The sequence below is a fragment of the Mastigoproctus giganteus genome, chromosome 13, assembly GCF_048544385.1.
Source record: "Mastigoproctus giganteus isolate SK-2022 chromosome 13, ASM4854438v1, whole genome shotgun sequence".
In the NCBI taxonomy this organism is placed as follows: domain Eukaryota; kingdom Metazoa; phylum Arthropoda; class Arachnida; order Uropygi; family Thelyphonidae; genus Mastigoproctus; species Mastigoproctus giganteus.
In genome coordinates, this window is record NC_143587.1 from 110,070,231 (window position 1) to 110,094,618 (window position 24,388).

The window sequence follows — 24,388 nt, forward strand, 5'->3', positions numbered from 1 at the left end:
TGATTGAAGTGTATAAGTCTTTGAATGGTTTGAACATGCTCAATGCTGATGGGATTCTTTCTCTTGCCCAAATCACCCGAGGGGACATAAATTCAAATTGAGGAAAGACAGTTGTAGAATAGATGTGTGGAAATTTGCCCTTAGCCAGTGGGTGGTTGATTGCTGGAAAAAACTTTCATCTGTTATTGTGGAAGTTGACAACTTTAATAAATTCAAGGCAGAATTTGACAAACATTTGGAGCGAATGGATGGGTGAAATGGGAAGGTTTTTTTTTTTTTTTTGGCTGAAGCTGTATAAGCTCTCTTTCTTGCATCATATGCTTCTTCTAGTGCTAAAGAAGAGCAGTGCCCATGAATAACAACTCTGTCTTAGTATTAGTAGTGGAGAATGATGCAAAAAAAAGCAAGCTTATAAAGCATCAGCAAAAAAAAAAAAAAAAAAATCCACATCATCTGTCCATCTCCAATAATTTGTCTAGTTCTTCCTTGAACTTTTTTAAAGCTATTTTCTTCCACAACAGCAACAAATGGAAGTTTGTTCAAACAGTCAACTACCCGCCGGGTTAAGACAAACTTATGCATATATATTCTGTAACCATCCTTCCTTGGTTTGAATTTATGCTCCCTTGTGTGTAATCTGTACAATACAAAGAATGTCATACCTGCACCGAGCTTGCTTAGTTCATTCAAAGCCTTGAATATGTCAATCAGATTTTCTCTCAGGTGTCTAGTCTCCAGATGCTGCAATTTACAGAATTGAAGCCTTTCTTGGTAAGGCAACCCTTGGAAGGAGTGGCCTTACCAAATGTCTTCTCCCACTCAACCATCCCTTTATTCATAGTAGCAGAATCATCATCATCATCAGCCATTTTCAATCCACTGCAGGATGAAGGCCTCTCCAGCAACTTTCCAGTTCCTTCTATTTTGAGCACTGGCCATCCATTTACTACCCAAAAACTCATGAATTTCATCTATCCATCTCCACCTTTGTCTTCCAGGTTTTCTTCTAGCTCCTCTTGGGTACCATTCTGTTATTTTCTTAGTCCATCTGTCATCATGTCTTAGAGTTATGTGTCCTGCCCAAGACCATTTTAGTTCTTTTAGTTTTGATAAGAATATCCTTTACTTGAGTTTGCTGCCTTATCCATGTGTTTCTCTTCTTATCTAACAGTCTGATTCCCAATATAATTTGTTCCATTCTTCGCTGTGTAGTTCTCAGCTTCTCTTCCATTATTTTGGTGAGTGCCCAAGTTTCATTTCCATAAGTCATGGTGGGGAGTATACATTGGTTCATTATTTTATGTTTCAGACAAACTGGGATATTGCTCTTCAGTATGTGACTATATTTCCTGAATGCTATCCATCCAAAATTTATTCTTCTCTTGACTTCCAGCCATTTATCATTATTACAGCTAATAACTTGTCCCAGATAAGTATATGACTCCACCTTTTCAATTACTGCTCCTTCAATCATTATTTTCCTTTCTGTGGCATACTTGTTCATCATTACTTTTGTTTTAGCGATATTCATCTTTAGTCCAAAATCCTTGCTAACTGTGCATAACTGATTAAGATTTTCTTCTAATTCTTTGGGATCGTGGCTTAAGACCACAATGTCATCTGCAAATCGTAAATGGTTTAGGTACTCTCCGTTCACATTGATTCCTTTCTGCGACCAGTCTAATCTTCTGAAAGCTTCAAGGGCAGCAGTAAACAGCTTCGGAGGTATTGTGTCTCCTTGTCTAACTCCTTTCTCGATTTTAAATTTCCTACTGTCTTTGTCTAGTGTAATAAAGGAGGTGGCACTCTCATATTTTCTTCAAAATCATAATATATGGGGTATCTATGCCTTGTCTTTCCATTGCCCGAAACATTGCCCTATGCTGTATGGAGTCAAATGCCTTTTCATAATCCACAAATGCCAGGCATAATGGTGTTTTATATTCATTTGCTTTCTCCATTAGCTGTGATATTATGTGAAAGTGATCCATAGTTGAGAATCCTGTCCTAAAGCCAGCTTGCTCTTTCGGTTGATTCTCATCAAGTATTCTATCTAATCTGTTAGTAATGACCCTTGTGAACAACTTGTAGATATGGGATAACAAGCTAATTGGTCAATAATTTCCAATTTCTGATTTATCTCCTTTCTTATGCAGCAAAACTATGATTGCATTATTCCACTGCTTAGGTTCACACCTTTTCTAATGCACTTTGTGGAAGAGCTTTGCCAGTTTTTGTATTATCTCTTCCTCCCAATTTTAACAACTCTACAGTAACTTCATCTTCCCACAGGGCTTTCTGATTCTTCATTTTCTTCAATGCATGTTCTACCTCATCAGGAAAAATATTGGGTATGTTGTATGTGTTGCTATTTTGTAATCCATCTTCCCCACTGCTGGCATCATTCCCTTGCTTCTTGTGTAATTCTCTTTAGTAGTCTTTTGCTATTTGAATTATGCCTTCTCTGCTGTTTATAAGTACACCATTGCTATTCTTCAGTTTCAGTATCATTTGTCTTTCTGTATTACTGCTCAAGGCTGCTGATTTAAATCCTTTGTTTTCCCTTAATGCTTGTTCTACTTTTCTTGTGTTAAATCTTCTTATGTCCTCTCTGAGCCTCTTTCTAATGGCTTTGCATAACTCAATTTTCTCCCTGTCAGTGTTTTTGTTGCTCTTCATTTGTCGTCTTCGGTTCATCATGACAAGTGTTTCTTAACTAATTTTTTCTTCTTTGGATTTCTTTTTCCCTATAGGTTTCTTGGGCCTTATCACTTTCAGAAAGTTGTAGTATTCCTCGTCGATATCTTGGTCCTGAGCAGTCTGCAGAAGCTCAAACTTGTTCTTAAGTTCCAGTACATACTGCTTTTTCTCCTCTGTTATCTCAAAGACATTTGTATTATTTACTCGAGTCAGTTTTTTCCTTTCCTACATCTCTATCAAGTGTACATCTTACCATTCTGTGATCATTTCCAACATTTACCTTATTCAGGACGGTAAAATCATTCACAATATATCTTCTTTTAGTGAGGATGAAGTAGATTTCATTAGTTGTTAATCCATTTGGACTCTTCCATGTCTACTTTCTGTTCACCCTTTTCTTGAAAAAAGTGTTCATTACTGACAGTCCTTGAGATTCTGCAAATTCCACAAGTCTTTTGCCGACCGGGCTAGCCGGGTGGGTAAAGTGCCTACCTAGCAACCCAAAGGTCGCGGGTTCGATACCCGCCTCGGGCTTGGATCAAAGTACTGCAAAAACCTTGGGAGGTGCATTATGGCCACAGAAGCCTATGCGCCAACAACTACAAAAAAAAAAAAAAAAAATTCAAGTCTTTCACCTCTTTTATTTCTTTCACCAATTCCAAAATTTCCTATAGTTGCTCTTTCTGCACTGTTTTGCCTTTTTCCAACCTTAGCATTGAAGTCCCCCATAATAATAGTGTAGTGGGTTTTCTGCTCATCTAGAAGACTCAATTTCGGTGTACATTTCTTCACCCTCTTCATCATCATGGCTCGACGTTGGTGCATAAATCATTATAATCTTTAGCTTGTACCACTTAGAAATCTTGAGTATTAGTCTTAACACCCTTGGTGATGTACTTTTGAATTCCAAAATGTTGTTTTTAAAATCTTTATGGACCAGAAACCCAACTCCACCTTCACTCCTTTCACTGTTTCCATTGGTGTACAGCAGATTTCCACTTGATGAACTTATAAGTGATTCATTTCTTCTTGTTTCAGCCAAACCGATGATATTCCAATTCACATTTTCTAATTCCTTTTCCAGCTGTAATATCCTGTCTTCACCGATGAGTGATCTTAAGTTATAACAGGCCAAGTTCAGTTTCCGTTCATGGCAGCCTGGTCGTACCCAGAGATTCTTAGCATCCTCTGCTTCCACTCTGATCCTCTCGCTGCCGTAAGAGGGGGAGTGAAAGCCGCTGAGGGCCATTTGTTTTGTTGTGCTGTCATATGCTGGAGGGTTTGGTCTTTTCCTCTTCACGCTGACCAGGCGTCTTGAAGAGAACCACTCTGTACGTTCGTTGCCACCTAATTGATGTAACAGGGCTTACCATCGAGAAGGTGTACATGAGTGGATTTTAGGGAGGCAGGCCAACTGGACTTCTCCTAAATCTTCTGTAATAGAGATATTGGATCCATCAGTGTTTTAGCCTGAGTGTCTGATAACACACAGGATACCTGTTCCCCTCTAAGCCTGTTCCCCATAGCAACTTGCCCTTAATCCCTCACTGCTCCCCATCCACCCTAGGTACATTTGGCTTTAACAATTTATCCTCCACTTTTCTGTCAGTTATCACAAATTTATTCAGTTCCCTACCAGAATTTGATTCAGTTGTGGCATTCCAAGCCCTTAAAAATTCGTCGTGTGTAAATGTAGATGCAAAATATTTATTCAGTTTGTCTGCAATATGAGCAGGATCATGAACAGTTAATTCATTTGTATGTAGTGGACCAATGTGATTCAGCCCCTTCCTTCTACTGTTTACACGAGTAGATAAATCTTTGCATTCTGTTCCAGACCTCGTAATCTGCCTTAGCTAGCCTAACCACCTTCTTTGTGACTTGATTACAGGCTACTTTATTTACTATGTAGGTGTCTTCATCGCCTGATAAGTTATATGCATCTCTTGCATTTTTCTTTGCTGCCACGAGTCTCATCAGCTCATTCGATATACTTTTAGGTTTATGCCTTGAACTGCATCTCTTGGTTTAAAAAGCCTAGTGGCTTCTATGATAACATCCCCAAATGCTTCCCATTTAGAATTTGCTGTTGGTAACTTCATCTGTTGGGCCCACTGCATAAGAACTTAAAATCCATCTGAGACTGCAGCAGTCTCAGATGGATTTTACTTTCATAAAAGTTAAAAGGCAAGGGCTTTGGCTTTTTTGAAAGTAAAAGCCCTTGCCTTTGACAGTAGCTATATCTTTAACCCATATGAATACATTGTGATCACTATTACATAGTGTATCTTTTTTCTGCATATTCTTTATGCATGAAGGATCACAGATGATAGATCAAGAGCATTTCTTTCTCTTGTTGCCTCTCTAACATGCTGCTGTAGAAAACAGTCATCCAGTAAATCCACAAAAACCTTGCTAGTGTTGGAGAGACCAACCAACAAATTCTAATCAACATCTGAAAAGTCAGGCCCCCATTATAAGGTAATCTCATTTACTGGCATACTCTATACATCTCTACAGTTGTTCGTTATACTCGTCACAGTCATTAAACCTATGGCACGCTCCTACTCTCATTTTTGTTTTTTCAGCTTTTATGTCGCACCAAACTGACTCAACATTGCACACGGCCAGCCATGTCCACTGGATGCACTGCCTTAGATTTTATATGCTTCTTAACTAAGAGCATAACCCCTCCTGTCCTTTCTGTACACATCGAACTCTGTATATTCAAATTATGAATCTGTTATATCTGAGTGACACCATCTTTCTGATATCCCCACAATCTCTACATTTGATTTGTTCAGTACTTCAAATTCATCAAATTTATTTACAATGCTCCTAGCATTAGTGTACATGCAAGTATACATGCACATGTTTTTACTCTTAATTACCCTAGTACAGTCCATGTATTTACTTGTTCTGTGATAAACCACAGCACGGCTTGAAATCTCTGACATCTTGTTTTCCAGGCTGCTGCATGTTTTAATTCAAGCAGTGCAAGAATCACTTTCACCTCTGCCTATGGCCACTTGTTAATATATTTATTATCCTTTGATTCTATGACAGTCTGTGGCATACACAAGAATTCACTGTCAACTGTAAGCAGATTTGGCAACATACACACTGCATAGCATGGTGTAATTGTAGCATGATTTCCCTGTGTATTATTGAGAGGGGTACTAATTTTTTGAATCAATTAATGTAAAAATTCAATAAGTGAATATTTGTAAAAAGAGATTTTAGTGTATTTGTGTATATTCAACAGCAGTCCCATCTCCTTCCTCAAGATCTTGAAATGCCCACAGGGAAGGGTAGCATCCCTGTTGTTGAACCACTGATGTCAAGGCACAAAATTCACAGGAGTGATAATTCCAGTTGATTAAGAAAGCATAGTGCAGTTTTGAATTGTGGAATACATTTTAAAAGTAACCTCAAATAGTTTTTTAAAATTAATTTTTACATATTTATTTTTATTTTCAAGTGAAATAAGTATTTTCATCTGTTTCTAGATTTTAAGGATCTGTTAACTCTGTTAGTATTACAGAGCCTCATGTTATGCATTACAGAACCTCTTGCTGTGTATTCTGGCTTCAGGGTATTTTTATTATAGATATTAATTATAGACTTGTTAGTTTAACTTCTGTTCCGGGGAAAATAATGGAGTCTCTGATTAAAGAAGCATTGCAGGATTATCTAGACAACACTGCATTAACAATTGAGACACAGCATGGGTTTGTTAAGGAGAAGTCTTGTTTGACCAATTTGATTGATTACTATGATGTGGTTTCAAGGGAACTGGATGCAAAAAGAAAAAGAAAAAAGGTTGTCAGGGGAATTAAAGATCCCCCCCCTCTCAGTATGTAATAGATGGAGATGCTCTTAAAAAGTACTGAAGAGTGGAGAGGGCCATATGTATGTGTTTTTAAACTATATTGTTTTTTTAAGATTCATTGGGTAATTTTTATCCCAGTGCATGTGGGATCCTATGCAAATAGCTTGAAACATTTTAAATTCAGTTGTCCAGTGAATTTCATTTTAAAATTTCGGAATGCCTACCAAAAAGTCAGTCAGTAGTGTTCAGTCACTGTGTGCAACCAACCAGAATGGCACTGAAATGGGGTGACATAAAATCCATAGCTCTGATCTGGCCTCATTTGCCCACAGTGTCTCCAGTTTGTACAGGTTGGAAGGTAATGCAAACCTTTGCCATAGCCACCATTCCAGGAAACCCCTATAAATAATCAATGGAGAGCAGTAACTGGGTATGCATACATTAGGGTCAAAATAAAAAAAAAATTATGCCCCTTAGCTGTGTGCATAATTTTTTTTTAACGAAAACCACAAATTTGAATGGTATTAGAACCTATAGTACTTAGTACTGTGTGTGAGTTGAAGGTTGAGAAGACAGAAGAAGATACTTTTAAATACTAGACTTGATTTTTCTGTAGATTCTAATTTACAGGAAATATATGTGAAGGAAGATTGTTCAATAAAACAGAATAAATGAGGAAGAAGAAAAGTTGGTTCTATGAGTTTGAAGTTGTACAGTAAATGAATGTTGACTGGTTGTGGAACATGTTTAAACTGGTTTTGAAGAGAGAGAGGGCAGCTACAGAAGCCAATTCTGAAGAACAGTACCCATGAAAGAATCTGTAGAAAATACATGCAGCAGAAACAGAAAGTCTAATTATTAATTAACCTAACTGCAATCTTTTGAATGGAGGCTAGAATATAAAGTCTGAGAGAAATTTTGGGGACCCAGCTCCAGATGTAGGGACAGTATTCTGTGGTAGCTTGGATTTGAGATTTGTACAGATTGAGTAGTTATTTAAAAGAAAAGTAATACCAAGAGTGAAAGAGAAAACCCAGTTTTTCAGATACGGAGGAAGCAATATTTGTGACATACAGGGTTGTTAAAATTAAAGTATCCCTATGTAGAGGGCTCTGGAGTGAGTTCTAAGGCTTGTACTGAAGAGAAATTTGGACAACAGGTACAATAAAGAATGCACTCGCCATTGAAAAAAAAAAAAAAAAAAAAAATAGTTACAAAATTTGTCACTCTATGGCGCATAACTATCTTAGTTACGATTGTGCAAATAATGCAAGTTATTTGCATAATCGTAACTAAGATATGGCCCAATCATGAATGTGGCTGTGGATTCATGGCCACATTCATGATTGGGCCATATTTTTTTGGACAGGTAACACCAACTGGACCCCACACCTGTTCCGTCACTAGACAGCGATATTATGGAATGTTGGCAAATTTCGCAATACTAGAGCTGCAACAACGTGGGTGCTTTCAGAATACCATATTCATGCAAGAGGGTGTGCCACCCCACATCCACTGTTGTGTCCAAAGATTGCTAAGGCCACACTTTACAGACGAATGGGTCATCAGTCGTTGTTTCCAGACATCTTGGCCACCCCAATCACCGGACCTCACCCTATGCGACTCCTGGTTGTGGGGTTTTTTGAAGAACCAGGTTCTTCCATAGCACGTTCTGCTGTGGAAAATGCTGTTCTTTGCATGGAAACTGTTGTTGACCAAAATGGAGGATACATTGAACAATTGTAGCACTGTTCAAGTATTTTGTATTGCCACAGCGCCATATAGCGACAAATTTTGTAACAATTTTTTTTCCCCCAATAAATGGCGAGCACGTTCTTTATTGTACCTGTTTTCCAAATTTCTCTTCAGTACGAGCCTTAGAACTTGCTCCAGAGCCCTCTATATAAGGATACTTTAATTTTAACAACCCTGTACTTATGCAAAGAGAGATTACAATTGGGGTAATCCATAACAGAGCAGGCGAGTAATCCCGGGAGCACAGGTTTTGAGAACAAGTGGAGAGAGAGAGACCTTCAGGATCTGATGCTTTCTTGGCATCAAGAATGTTCAAAATTCTTCTGACATACTTTAGATGGAAGACCACAGGAGGCATTGAGTAGCATGTCTGAGAATGGGAGGAGATGGTTTAATAAGATCATCGATACAAGAGTTAGAAGAAAAGTAGGATGCAGGGTCAAGTTTTAATTAGGGCAGATGTTGTGGCCAAAAATAGCTCTGGCAAGAGACCAGAATGCTCAACATCTTCTTGGACAAGAAGCAAGTTTTGTATCCTAGCCTGTTCAAAATCTAGTTTGGACTGATTAATAATTGCTTTACAATTGTTGAAAGCTTTAGAGTAGGCAGCATACAAACCTGGAGATCTGTAAGATAAGAATGTTGTACAATTTCAGTGTGCAACATTCTTATCTTGAGCAGCCTTAGCACATTTTTAAAAAAGGATGAGATTTTAAGATGGAGTGTGGAATAAAGGATTTCATCCCTGCAAGGATAATTTCACTGACACGATATGAGCAAATGTTGACATCAGAAGATTTAAAACAGTAATCCAACAAAGGAAAAGGAAGAGAATCCCTCAGATCATCCCATTTTGCTTTTTTTTGTAACTCCAAACAACACTAGGCTGAGAATAGCTGCGAGAAAAAGGGTTCATTAGAGAAGAGACCATTACCAAGTTGTGATCAGAGGTGTTTTGAGGAACAACTGTGTTCTTTGAAGAGTTGTTCATGAGAAAATCGAGGGTATTGGGATGGTGGTAAGGATTGTCTTGTATTTTGGTAGGAATATGGACAGTCTGTGCAAGATCATTGGTTGTTACAAAAGCCTCAACATCAAGACCAACTGGGTCTGTGTGATTAGAAAATGGAAGAGAGGTGGAGTAGTGAACATTAAAATTGCCAAGGAAAATTACCTTACTGCAGGGAAAATTGGACTGGAGAAAAACAAGTTTAAAAGAAAGGAAGTTAGAGTTCTAAGTGATTAGTGGGGTTGGGAGAACAATAGAGGTAGCAAATGAATTTGATAGAATGGGGTAGAGATTTTAAGCCAGAGAAAATTGAAAAGAGAAGATGAGGAGATTTCAAATTAATAAGTCTCTGGCACAGAATATCAAAGTAGACTTATGCACAAGTACCACCTTAGAAGTGAAAGGAATCATACACAACTAATGTGCAGCAGTTGAGGGAACCGATAACTCCAATTCTGTCAGAAAAAGTGAAGTTTGGCAGACTTTAATTCAGTATTTCAAAGCTAAAGTAACTCACGCACAGTAGAAGCTTGCAAACCAGTAAATCGTAGGATTTATCACTTGGCTTTGGTAAAAGTCTAAAATATGAAGCCTGGATAATTACATTGTTCCACATCAGTTGTTCATTATGTTTTAAATTTTTAAACAAGGGTATGGAGGTGATATACAGAGGCATAACTTTGGTATTGTGACTGTTGGCCAAAGGTGCCAATTGGCATTAGATTTAAGATAACTGAATCTATAATTTATTTTAATATGACAGTTATTATTATATAAAAAGCATCATTTTTTAAAATAAAGGTACCACTATACAGGTAATAATTTACTAATTATTATTTTTTATAATTTAGTTGTGCAGAAATATTATTATATTTATGAAAAAGGTGCATTTTTGATATTTGGTCATAGGTGTGTCAAAATTCCTATGGAGATCCTATCCTTGCAAGGTATTCTTGGTAGCATAGTCACCGTATTCAGAATGGAAAGGTCCGAAATATCAATTGTTCGACATTACTGGTTCATTCATTATATACCCTACCCCCCTGTTTAAAAGTGAATGAACCAGGTCAATGCTTTCCATATCACACTGTAACCAACAGTCTTTTGAGGATAGGATATATCTTCCCTATGTCCTTGTTCAAAAACTGGATCGGACATCGAGTAGGGTGGGGGGGGCAGCAATAATTTCCTGGCCCATCACTTTATTTTAAAGAAGGGCATGGGGGGGGGGGGTTAGAAATCTCTCTCCCTGCAAAATTTGGTTGCATAACATATCGTCGATCCCACGCCAAAACCACGAATCTCCAAAAAGATAGTTTTGAGAAAAACGTATTTGAAGATTTTTTTGACTTTTAAGTTTGTAAGTTATTTAACTAAATGTTTTATAAGTACCTTCCAGAGATGTTGTTTTTAATCCATATTGGTAATTTAAGATTGCCATTATGTAGGGGCCTAAAAAGCACTTTCGCTGTTTTGGCATTGCGAAGTTTGAAATTTTGTCAGATTCATAAAGAATTGAAAAGGTGAAAAAAAAAAAAGGGAAAAAAAGTTGGTCAGAAATGAATATTTTATTAATAAAACGAGGTTAGAATAATAAATGAAAAATATATTAATAACATGTTTGATTACAATAACATACAAGTTAGTATAAATTAAATTTCAATATCATCTTCATATTCTTCACAAATCCGGTGCTGTTAAATTATCCTATATTTCTACTGATGCTTTTAAATTTAAATAGAAATTGTGATACTCCTTCGGTATTGTCAAATATTGGCACATGCGAAGTACCTCATTATCACGAGGTAATTCGTATATCATACAGTAAACCTAAAAAGACCTAAAGGAAAATCCAGCAATGGATTTTCCTTTAGGTCTTTTTAGGTTTACTGTTATAAATTTATCTTTGTAGTTTGTTTTGTAAAACATTGTGACATGCCAGTCCTTTTTTGCAGACTTTTCTCCAAGGAATAGCACCTTTTTAAGTTGTTTGGGGCGAGAAAAGTAAAATCGCAAAAGGCGTCGCATTGCATGATATTTACATAGAATGGTGTAGGTTTTAACCATAAGCCTCTAATTATTTGGGCCCATCCCTCAGGGACATATACGGGTACATACTTGTCTTTTCTCCCAACTTTAGAGTGCATTGAGTTACACTCCATTTCTGAATGGCCTGGCCCCAAAAAAATGTCTCAACAGTTTTTAAACTGGGGATAAGTACATGCACATCGAAGCCATAAGTGATGAGTCACTATCGTCATCGGAGGGTACATCATTTTTATCGTCGTCTGAAGTCATTCAAGGGATCGCAATCTTCATCTTCTAAATCTGATTCCATTTGAAGTGCGTTCCAAATTTTACTTTTGACCGCGAAAATGAGATGTTACAAAAGGACAACTAAACAGTAATACTGATTGCCAAACTGAGACAAACAAAACCATACATGTAACAACATGCACGAGCTGTCCTCCCCCACCTACTGTACATCCCAGAAATACGAAAGTGGTACTTTCACGAATTGCTCTGTCAGTATTTACCATGCCAAACTAACGAAAGTGTCACATTCACGGTGAGTAGTGTTTCCCCCCCCCAAAGATAAGTGAAAATGCATGTAACATTTTCAACCACTTGGTCTTGAAATATATATATATATACACGCGTATTTGGTAGGTGTAGTTCTAAACCCCAAGAAGGCATTTAGGTAAATAGTGCAAAATTTGCACATTCGTGGTGTACAGTATTCCGACATTTATCATTCAATTGGATAAAAATCAGAATTTCGGGCTTTTACAGTAACACACACACATATGCTTTTTAAATCTTCAGCTTCGATGCACCCGCGACAATTGTCCGCCTTAATTATTATTCTGATTCTACGGAATTTGATGAAAATGGTTTTAGAGGCCGGACAGTTCAGGACACCTAAATATATAACTTCCTTGGTCTCAGCTCGTGTGAATTGGCGTGATTAAACCGCACTCTTCCGAACCAGTGTAAACACGAACCAGGGAATGGATGTCAACTGGTTGCCTCAACATCCTTTCAGTGTCCAGCTTCAAACTCACAGAACTAACTCTTCCTCATTTACTCGTTCTGCTTCAGTTTTCTAGGACAGTCATCTTTTGTGCATATTTCCCATATTTTAACAAGTATCTTCTACCCTCAACAAATGCACGGTACCAATACCGTTTGTGTTCGGGATTTCATAAAAAAATATATATAACAATAAATAAATAAAAATAATAAAAGAAATAAAACAGATTTTAATGTGTGTTGATAACTTAACCAACTCTGGTTGTGAAAAGTCATTACCTGTAATTAATTATTTAGTTGAAGCGAAGATATGATTTCATCAATCAGTAGTTACAGACGTAAAAAAAAACAAAAGAAAAAAAACACTTTTTCCTGCAGATTTACATTACTTGATGTGTTTGGGTCTAGATATGCGTTTTATGTGAAGAAACAGAAAACATGTTTTCTTGGACTGTAAATCTGTAGTATTTGTAATATATTATTTAGATAAAATAACGGATGTTCGAAAGTTTCGGTAGCACGAAAACGCAAAACTGAAAAGGCACCAATGTTTTTCGCTTAGTTGAATCACGCGGTTCACGTTCTACTTTTCAAGTGGTAAAAACCTTGGCGCGGGCTAATTGAATTTGCCAAACTTGAACGCACTTTCCCGTTATCGTGTGTTATTCTGGTTGGAAATTATTTATGTGGGAATTTGTGTACATATATATTTGTATATATAATAAATGTTATGCCGTTATCACAGTGAATGTTTCTGGTGAGTTATATACGTGTACAAAATGAATTGTGTAGTGTTTTAATTTAATAAGGAATATATATTTAGGTGTCCTGAATTAGTTCACCTCTGCGCAATGTTTTATAATAACATACAGACTTTGCAGAGATAGCGAAATACGAGGGTTTAAATTACAAAATAAAAAAAAAACAACAGCAGTTTTTATTATATTCGAATATCAATTTATATATGAATAAACTCCACCCCCCCTTTTTTTTTTTCCAGCTAAGAGAATATTTTATCCAAGACACATTAAAGGAAGTTAATTTTCATTCTTTAGTCCACAGGAAATGTTTGTGGCACACTTCATTTAAATGCGGTGATTTTATATGAATAATTATGTATGTTTTCTGTGTTTTACCGAGGATTTTGCATGTGGATTTATTATTGAGTTCGACAGATGTTTAAAAGTGTTCAAATTGTCAAGGTTACGATTGCCTCTTAACTGTAGACGTGATGATAGTTCGCAAAAGAATATATAAAGTGGAGGGTAGAAATAAATCTAAAATCGCACGATTCATGGACATCCCCCCCCCCCTACAACACTAGTAGACGGGATGTCCGTGAATCTAGTGGGGTTTTACGTACGCGACGCAAATAAGCACCTTTAATGAAAAAACGGCGCTATAGTAAAGACAGTTGGTTCCCGTGTGAGCCGCAGTGGATAGGCATAGTGAATGATTGTGATATTTTTATGGCCAAAATCAGTTACCCGAGTTTCCGGGAGAAAAAACCATGCTATCATTGCCCGAGACCGATTAACTCGCTGCGTTGTGATAAAGGCCCATAAAAATTCCTCACGTCATCGATGGGGACTTGTAAGGCTGCATGTTGCCTTACAAGTCCTTATAATTGAGTTTATTAAGTTATTGTCATTAAGGTCATTAAGTTATTGTTATGGTCATTAAGTTATTGCACTTATTTGATGATAATAAAACACTCAAACCTACATCGATTTAATTATGTTTATTTTAGTACATCTTAATAATAGGAATATCTTGATACATTTTTTCTCTCTTCATTAGAGAAATACTGTTTAGTAACTTTATAATATTTAGTAATTAAAAAAAATTGTATCTGAGCAACATTAAGGTATTACTTAACATTTTTTGGTTATAGAATTTAACTCTGAGATAATTAAATTCCACTAACGTAACATAATTAAACCGAATAATAAAAATAAGTAAAATAATAAAATTATATAAATAAAAAATTATTTATTTATAAGAAATCTCTAATTTATTTTCTCACTCCAAATTAAAAGGTCTCCAAGTATGAAAAATGCTATATTTCCTATCTCAGACCTTGAATTACCATAGATCAGCATTGCTTTTCCCACACTTTTTTAGCTGATGCTGCATAAGCTTGCTTTCTTGCATTAAATGCCTCTACTAATGCTAATGCTAATGTTACGGAACACTTTATCTCACAATATATTTACGGAACACTTACGAAACAAGTTTAGTAGGAGGCAAAGAACTGTTTGCTAATATTTTATTACATACAGTGCACTGTGAATCAATAGCATTATTATTTCCAACACATGTAAAGTTGACATTCAAATAACTGTCATCATACTTTTGTTTTGGTCTTTTATTAGTTGGTTCCTGTTTTTTCATTTCAGATTTTTTGGGGAACAAAAGACTGCGATTGTTCATCCTCACTTTGAAGTGTGACAATATTGTGTTCGTTTTCATCGACCACAGTTGCAAGACTAGAAGTACTTGCTTCTTGTTTTAAAGTTCCCCTTTTCAACCACAAATCCATGGTCATTTATTTTAATAATAATATTTCGAGATACTGATAATTATCAAAAAAAAAATTATACATGTTTAGTTACTGTATCGGTTCGCTTCCCCTCTCCTTCAACTCATATACTCCAGGCTAAATTGCATATGAATGGCATATTGAATCACTACATTGCTATTTTTCTGTAGATGTTGTTACCTCTATGCATACTTCTCTATGAAAAGCCCATCAAAATAGTGTTCTGTGGTCTATTTGATTGTTAGTCGATGCCAGTATATTAATAACTGAAAAAAAAAAAAAAAAGTTAAAAATTATAATGATACAAAAGTGGTTTATGCTACAAATATGCAAAATTTATTTTATTTTATTTTATTTTATATTTTTAATTATTAACTAGGATTTTTCACGGAACACTAGTGTTCGGTGGAACTCAGTTTTAGAAATGCTGCCATAGATCATGTAGACCAAATCATTATCAAGTCAGCCCACTCATAATCTCTAACTTGCCCAAGACCATGTTCCAAGCAAAGGGACCCAGTACTGAACCCTGAGGACAACCTTGTACAACAGCTTTCATTTCCTCAGTATATTTAGCACTTGCATAGTAGAGGAAAAATTATAAATTCTGGGCCTTTCCAGCAACTTGTGGAATGTACTTCCACAGATCTTTAACAGCTATACAAAACTAATTGTGGGGGTCACTGACTCCTCGGGCCCAATGCAGTGTCAGATCTGACAGTATGGTAGTTTTACCAATGTTACATAGATCTTGATCTATGTAACATATCACTAAAATAATTCTTAAATGCAGAGTATAAATTCTTAAAGTTAGTAGCCTTAATTCTCTTCAGAATGCTTCCCCACACAGCCTACAAACACTTCAAGGACTTATCGACCCTGATGCTCATTCATGTATATTAAACCCATATTTATGGCATCCTTGGTAGTAGTTGCTTTTTTTGAAACCAATATTGCTTACCGAAGTAAAGACTTGGTGCATTATATGTAATCATCAGTTGATACACAACTGTTCATGGCGCCTCCGTAGCTAGGTGGGCAGGAGCAGCAGTGCGTAGCACACGCTTCTTGATCAGACCGGGGTTCGAGCCTGTGACCACCAAATATGGAGGATGCGGAAAGGTCAGGGAATGACCACCGCATATCCCCGGAGCAATATGGCCTTAGTTGCTAATGCTCCTAAAAAAAAAAAATAAATAAAAATAACTGTTCATACACTCAGCCTTAATAGGTAACAAGGCAGTTACCTATTAAGGGTGTCTGGAGTGCTGTCAGGAGTCTTCAAAATTATCTTTTTATAAAGCTGATTTCCATCAGCTGGGGAAAGCACCTTCAGATATCCTAGAATATATATAGAAGTTATACATGTCAAGTAGATATTGCAATTTCAGTTTAAAGAATCTTTTAAGGACTTGAGCCTCAATGAAGTCTAGTCCTGAAGCTTTTCCATCCTTGACAAGATCCATGACTTCAGGCAGCTCACCTATAGAGAAGCCAGTCTCAACTACATTAGGATCATACTCCAAATCCTCTTTCGTAATTATACATTGTAGTAGTAGTGGCATGTGATGCAAGAAAGCAAGTGTATGAGCTTATGCAGCATCAGCCAAAAAAAAAAAAAAAAAATCACACCATTCCATCCAAATGCCTGTCGAGTTCCTCCTTAAATTTATTCAACCTGTCAACTTCCATAACGACAGATGGAAGTTTGTTCCAGCAGTTAACCACCCGCTGGCTAAAGGCAAATTTCCGCACATCTATTCTACATCTGTCCTTTCTTAATTTGAATTTATGCCCTCTTGTTCATGAGATTCATTCTTAACCTCATCACTAGGAAACAAAATCTTGCCTTCAGATTGAGACTAACCAACAGTAATAAGAACTTGAGACAATAGTATATGCTACATCAGTAAATTTATGCTTTATTTGTTATCATTTTAAAAACAGTTCTCTGTGAATACTTAGACCCATGTGCTCTCATATTTTCCTGTCAGCACAACTTCTTTGCATTGTTAATTGCATTCACATACTGATTTCTTGATCTATCACACCTAGTTGTCCTCAACAAAGTTCAAGAACCTAAACTTTTTATATTGCTGCAGCTGCCTTCTTAATCTTTAAACTTTTTTTATTTGCTGTGAACAATTCCAAGTTATACCAGAAAACTTTTTTTCTCACCACCATCTTGCACTTCATCATTGAATACACAGATGCAGACAACATAGCAGCTTGAATCTTACCAACTTTATCATCAACTCTTAAATTATTCCATTCATCATAAGTACTTACTTTCTCATTTACAATATAATCAGATTTGTCCCACTTTACAGATTTTGTAAGAAATATTTCAATTTCTTAAATTGAAACAAAAAAAACATATCCAAACAAAACTAACTCATATCTGTGGTCGTATATTATATTATAACATAACATAATATAATATAGAACAGGGGTGGGCAACTTTTTTCGTCAGCGGGCTGAATGAAATTTTCGTATCATGATGCGGGCCGGAATAGATTGAACGATTTAATAAAAAAAATCAGAACCTAAAAAATGTTATATTACTTGAATTACCAAATTATTAATGTATTTTTAAAAAAAATATCTGAATGTCCAATTATCATTGAAAATGCGGCATTCGGCATCAATTTTTCTTTTTTTTTTTAATTGGCTTATTTTATGGGCTATAAATTATATTAAATTAAAAATTGTAATAATTAGAAAAGGCATAAAACATAATATCTCTCACCAATATTATTTTTTTCAATAAGAAGTCAAACCCAAAGGAACTTCGTTCGATCGATGCTACAATAATAATTAGGAAATAACTCTTTGACGCTGCGTAGAATCACTTGGTTACTGTTGTACTGGCCGCGATTCCCAATTGAACCGAATTAAGCTGAACGTTTATGGCGAGTGTAGTCAGGTATGGATTTTCTATATTTATGCATTTACCGAGGGGGCCGGATTCAACATCGTCGCGGGCCGGATGTGGCCCGCGGGCCGGCTGTTGCCCACCCCTGATATAGAAACATATGTAACTGGGAGCTTGTCAGGAACTCAAGTATTTCATGACCTGTGAAGTGATGCAATCTGATTCAGGTCTCAGATAAGAATAGTCAAGTGTATACTACTCTGGTTGAAGGTGATATAGTTTTATTGGGTAACTATTGTCAGGAGAATGAATAATTATTTGTAATAAAGACAGGTGGCTTAGAACCAGGGTGTGCTTGCGTGGAGGAAACACACCATGGTTCTGGGCCACATTGATAATGTTACCAACAGATTGTTGCTGATGTGGGGACTAGTGATATTAAATGAACACAACTTGACCATTTGTTGGATAAATAGGACAATGCCAAAAAAAAATGCTGCAAGCTAGGTCTGAATGTGAATGTGTCACTATTGCAATTCTGCTCAGACATGATAGGAGGAATTATATGCTGAAAGTCTTGTGGATTAACTCAAGGCTTGAGGGAATCTGCAAGACTCTAGTGGGGAAATTTTTAGCAGTGTGGCCCACACTTAGGCAGAAGGAATCTGTTTTGGAGTGATAGCATTCATTTGAACAAAGGTGGTACAAGGATTTTGGCCAGTATCATTGAGGATGCCTTAAGGGTTCAGGGAAACTGCTAGTTGGGGAGGGGATAATATACATTTGCATTATCTGATGATATGGGTCAAAGCAATGGTTGCATTCACCTTAAGAATTCCTGTTTGTTCCCACAAAGCCGATGAATAGCACGATGTTCTGAGTGTAGCAACGTTTGAAATGAACTCGATGTGAAGATAGGGAAACTGGAAAGATAGGGAAACAAGCCTAAATAACTTCATGGGGGGGTGTCAGGGTAGTAAACTATAGAAGAATATTTAGCCTTAGCTGTGTCTACAGTAATGTGAGGAGTGTTGTCAATAAAATGGCAGAAATCGAATTCCTGATTAGGACATCCAATGCTGAAATAATAGGGCTAACAAACATGTGGTGCCACTTGAAAATTGGGGTTGACGAGTTCCACTTTGGTATGTATAAATGTATTTCGGAAAGACAGGGAGGATAGGAGGGGTGGTGTCATGCTGCTTATCAAAAGCAGCCAGAGTGTGAAAAGTGCATTTTCTGAGTCTGAAGTTACGTCTGTCACCATAGAATCTGTGTAGTGTGAGTTAATTGGAAGTAAATGTATAATAAGAATGGGAGTAATTTGGAAGCAAAGTTATAATGAGAGTGGGAGTAATCTACATACCAGAAGATTGTGAAGAATATGACAGTCTTTACATGCAAATGGATGGGCAAATGTCTAATTATGGGTGACTTCAGTCTACCCCAGATTTGATTGAAATAAGTGAGAAGGAAACTCACCTTGGGAAAAATTTTTTCTAAATAAACTGGATGATTATTTGTACCAGTATGTCAGAGATAATACTGGGAATGAAAATATTCTTGATATTACAGGGCTTAAAACGTAAGAACCATTCTTTGGCAGGTAGTGATCATGCAGTTGGAAGATGAAGAAAGATGTTGCAGTAGTTAAAAGTAAAGGCAGAGGTTTTAATTTCAGTAAGGGGACTTTGACAATTTAAGGTTCTGTGTGGTATCTAATATGTAGGTTAGTGCAAATGCATCATTTTAACATAGCTATCTACCAAGGTAGTTAAATTAATTAATTAAATTGGCATCGTTTTGGCTATATCTCACATTGTGACTACCTTCACAATGAGTTGCCATCGTATTGTACTACCTCAAATAAATAACACTTCACCAGTGGAGAAGACTATTGTTATTTATTCTCAGCAGATACCACCACCCAGATGGCACCGTTTTGAAATATGGTATGGGATAAAGTTCTCGGTTATCCTCATACTATCCCTGTTAGACTTAGAAAGGTGATAGTAGGAGAGGTAGAGGAAGGAAATGCTGTAGAAGGAAGAAAGGGACAGTTGCTCCTTCAACTCGCACTCAAAGCTCACATATTCCTCGAATAGGCAACGCTTCCCCAGTAGAGAAGATTGTTACCTATTCGAGGAAACTCAGTGGCCATCAGGTCCCCCAGACGGCACCGTTTCAAGGCTTGTTGGCTTCTCTTCGGTGGGTGGGCAGGTACCCTGGTGTTGCAATAGTGACAACCCAGTTATGAAGTATAACTTCACATTATGAGAAATGCCTGATGGTGCATAGTGATATAGACTACAAAGTATTTAAGGGCAAAGGCCTCATGTTACGAGGTAGAATGACTAATATGTAGGTTAGTGCAAATGCATCATTTTAACATAGCTATCTACCAAGGTAGTTAAATTAATTAATTAAATTGGCATCGTTTTGGTTATATCTGAGAATAAATAGCAATAATCTCTCCACTGATGAAGTGTTATTTATTCAAGGTAGTACAATACCATGGCAACTCGTTGTGAAGGCAGTCACAATATGAGATATAAACAAAACGATGCCAATTTAATTAATTTAACTACCTTGGTAGATAACTATGTTAATATGATGCATTTGCATTAACCTACATATTAGTCATTCTACCTCGTAGCATGAGGCCTTTGCCCTTAAATACTTTATAGTCTATATCACTACACACCATCAGGCATCTCTCATATTGTGAAGTTATACTTCATAACTGGGTTGTCACTATTGCAACACCAGGGTACCTGCCCACCCACTGAAGAGAAGCCAACAAGCTTTGAAATGGTGCCGTCTGGATGGTGGTATCCGCTGAGAATAAATAACAATAGTCTTCTCCACTGGTGAAGTGTTATTTATTCAAGGTAGTACAATACCATGGCAACTCGTTGTGAAGGCAGTCACAATATGAGATATAACCAAAATGATGCCAATTTAATTAATTAATTAATTAACTAATAAATTAACTAATTAATTAATTTAACTTGGTAGATAGCTATGTTAAAATGATGCATTTGCATTAACCTACATATTAGTCATTCTACCTCGTAGCATGAGGCCTTTGCCCTTAAATACTTTATAGTCTATATGGTATCTATTAATTGGGTGGATTGCAGAGTGAGAGTGAAGACACTTGAATTATGGAATACCTTTAAAGCAAAAATCGCAGAAGCAGTGAATGCATATGTACCATTAAGCAAATATTGCATGAAGAGGATCCTAAAATGGATGAATGCAGAACTGGCCAGTTAAATACAGCAAGAAAATATAGCATGGGACAGTTACAGAGCGATGAATAGTAGTGAAGCCTACAACCAGAGCCATGCTGAGGGTAAGGCAAACGACGGTCTTGCCTCAGGCTAAAAGGGGTGCCAAAAGAAAGATTAAATAATTTTTGAAATGAATGATACATAAATAAACCTGTTATATATTTATAATAAATACTGCTTATGAGAATGAAAATCACTTTAAATAGTTCTTATTTTATTTTTTGTCATCATATTATTTTTCTTTAAATGTGTACCAGAAATGTATTTTAAATAAATCATATTTTTTTAAATTAAATTTAAAAAAATATATTTTAGGCAATTTTTCATTTTTGCCTTGGGTACTGAAATGGTTTGGCACGGTCCTGCCTACAACAGCTACAAGTTGATTTGTAATAGTACCATAGATAAAGTTAGAGAGACCAAAGTTGCATTGGCTAAGAGAGCAAAGACTGGGGACAAATAATTCTGCATGTATTTGAATACAGTGGATCCCCGTTTTACGATTCGTTCACTGTATGATCAGATCACTTTACGATGGACTCTCCATAATAAAATACTGTTCACTATATGATATGCAGTGAGTGCTGATCATTGTAATCATGTTTGTGAATTGAACTTTAGTTCTATTAAGTGGTGATTCTAATAAGTGAAAATAGGAGTAATATTATCCATAGGGTATAAAAGTAAAGTTATATTAAGCACAAATTTACACTTTATTACCTTACCAATTAACAAAATTAAATGATGCATGAAAATCTGAAGAATTTTTCCACAGGTTAACAAAATAAAAATAAATTTACGCTTATGCGCATAGCTTAATTAATACTGTAATAATAATATATACATACTAACTAATTGATATTTAGTTTACTGACTTTTTTTTTGTTGTAAAATTTTTAACAGTAAAAAAGATAGCAATCAATTACAAAGAACACAGCGCGCACACATTGCAACCAACACAATACACACAAGTAGGATATGGAGTGACAAGTTCAGTGTTCTCCCCAGGACCTATTGAATGGACGCTGCTCGGTGAATTTAACTGACCACATAGCTACAATTTAAGCGATTCTCGCGGTACCGTGTGGTACTGCTCACTGATTAGCATTAGTAGAAGCGTACGATGCAAGAAAGCAAGCTTATGCAGCATCAGCAAACCCCCCTCCTCATTTCATTCCTCCATTCTTTCCAAATGCCCGTCCAGTTCAGCTTTTAATTTAATTAGGCTATCAATTTACACAACAAAAGATGGAAGTCTGTTCCACTAATCAACTACATGCTGGTTAAGGCAAATTTCCACACATCTATTCTACAACTGTCTTTCCTCAATTTGAATCTATGCCCCCGCAAGTTCTTAATCCAAGCAGGAGGAAGAATCCCATCAGCATTCAGCTTGCTCATCCCATTGAAGGCCTTATACACCTCAATTAGATCACCTTGCAGGTGCCTACTCTCCAGGCTCTGCAATTTGCAGAACTTTAGCCTTTCTTGGTAAGAGTACCCCTTTGTTCCCCTCTCTAATTTTGTTGCCCTTCTTTGTACTCATTCTACAACTCTACATCCTTCCTAAAATGAGGCCTCCAGACCTGTACACAGTACTCTAGGTGTGGCCTGACCACTGCCTTGTATAACGGGATAATCACTTCCCTGTCTCTGCTGGAAAAATTCCTATATATTATTGACAAGACTCCATGACCTGCCCTGGCAGCCCGTCTGCACTGTCAGCGAACTTCATATTTGACTGCACAGTTACCCCCAGGTCTTTTTCACTTTCCACTTCCCTGAGTGTAGTACTACACAAAGTTGGTACGTTTCTCTTGGGTTATTGCAACTCATATGTGGTACTTTGCATTTGTCAATGTTAAACTTCAGTTGCTACTTCTTAGCCCATTTGCCCAACTTATCTAGATCCAGTTGGAGTAGCATACTGTCTTTACTGTCGTTAACAACCCTGCCAACCTTTGTATCATCTGTAGACTTGGACATTAAACCTGATACCCCTTCATCAATATCATTGATAAATATACAAAACAACAATGGGCCCAACACCGAATCCTGGGAAACTCCACTAATAACACTTGTCCATGAAGAGCAGTGTCTATTGATTACCATTTTCTGTCCTCTCCCACTCAACCATCCCTCTATCCATTTTAGCAACTTATCCTTAATGCCATACCTCTCCAATTTGTTCAACAGTCTTCCATCTGCAACAGTATCAAAGCTTTCCTGAAATCCAAGTATATGATATCAAAATTATTTTGGGCATTCAGTTCCTTTGTGACCACATCATAGTATCCACTCAAATTAGTCAGACAAGACCTCCCTTTAACAAACCCATGCTGTCTTAACTATTACTGATATCGATCAATGTTAATTTGAACATACTTTGCGATCGAGATCAATGCGGCAGGAGCATATAATGTTAAATTATGCAATTAATTTTTGCTCTGGATCACTTAAGTCACATTTATAAATATGCAACAGAAAATTTTATTATGTTGTGAAGTATTATACTTCCCCACCTGGCTGGCAAAATTTTCTGGGGAGGTCACTGAAGTTTATGAAGCTTAAAAAATGGAAATGAAGAGAAGATTCTGAAAATTTGTTTTTTATATAATTGACTCTCAGCTAATAGCGGCTTTTGTAAACATTTTGACTGCATGTTTTGTTTTTGCATCCTTTAGTTGATATTTGTGTTGTGCTTTAATCAATATGTACAATTTCCATTATGAAAATCGCCTTTTGGAGAGATAAATGGCTTAGTTATATAGTGAAAATTTCAACTTCTGAAGTCTTGAAATGAATTACCAAAAAAACAATGTTATTGGGGTCACATCATATTTACACGATACGATGGTGTCTCTGGAACAGATTACCAAAATTATGAGGGTCTATTGTACAAGGAAGAAAAAGCGAATCAGATTGGATTCTTGTGCAGCGGGTGTGGGAAAGTCTGAGAGAACCCAGCTGATGTTGCAGATGAATTGAGCAGGTACTTTGCATCTGTCTTTACTGACGAAAGACCCTTCATGCTGAGAAGAGGCTGAGTCATATGAAATTAGTATTTCGAAATTACAGATGACTATTTATTAGAAAAAGCTTTTGAGCATAAAGGCAAGTAAGGCTCCTGAAGATGATGACATATACCCAGTAATTTTGAGGGAGGCACCAAGGAGTATATCGAACCATTTGAGTTAATTATGAGGGAATTTTTGGACTTGGGATTCCTTTGGATTTGAGATGCGCTAACATATCACCAGTACATAAAGGCAGTTCTAAGAGGAAAGACTGAAGTCAGACTAATTGGTCTGACTGAAGTCAGACCAATTAGTTTGACTTCAGTGAT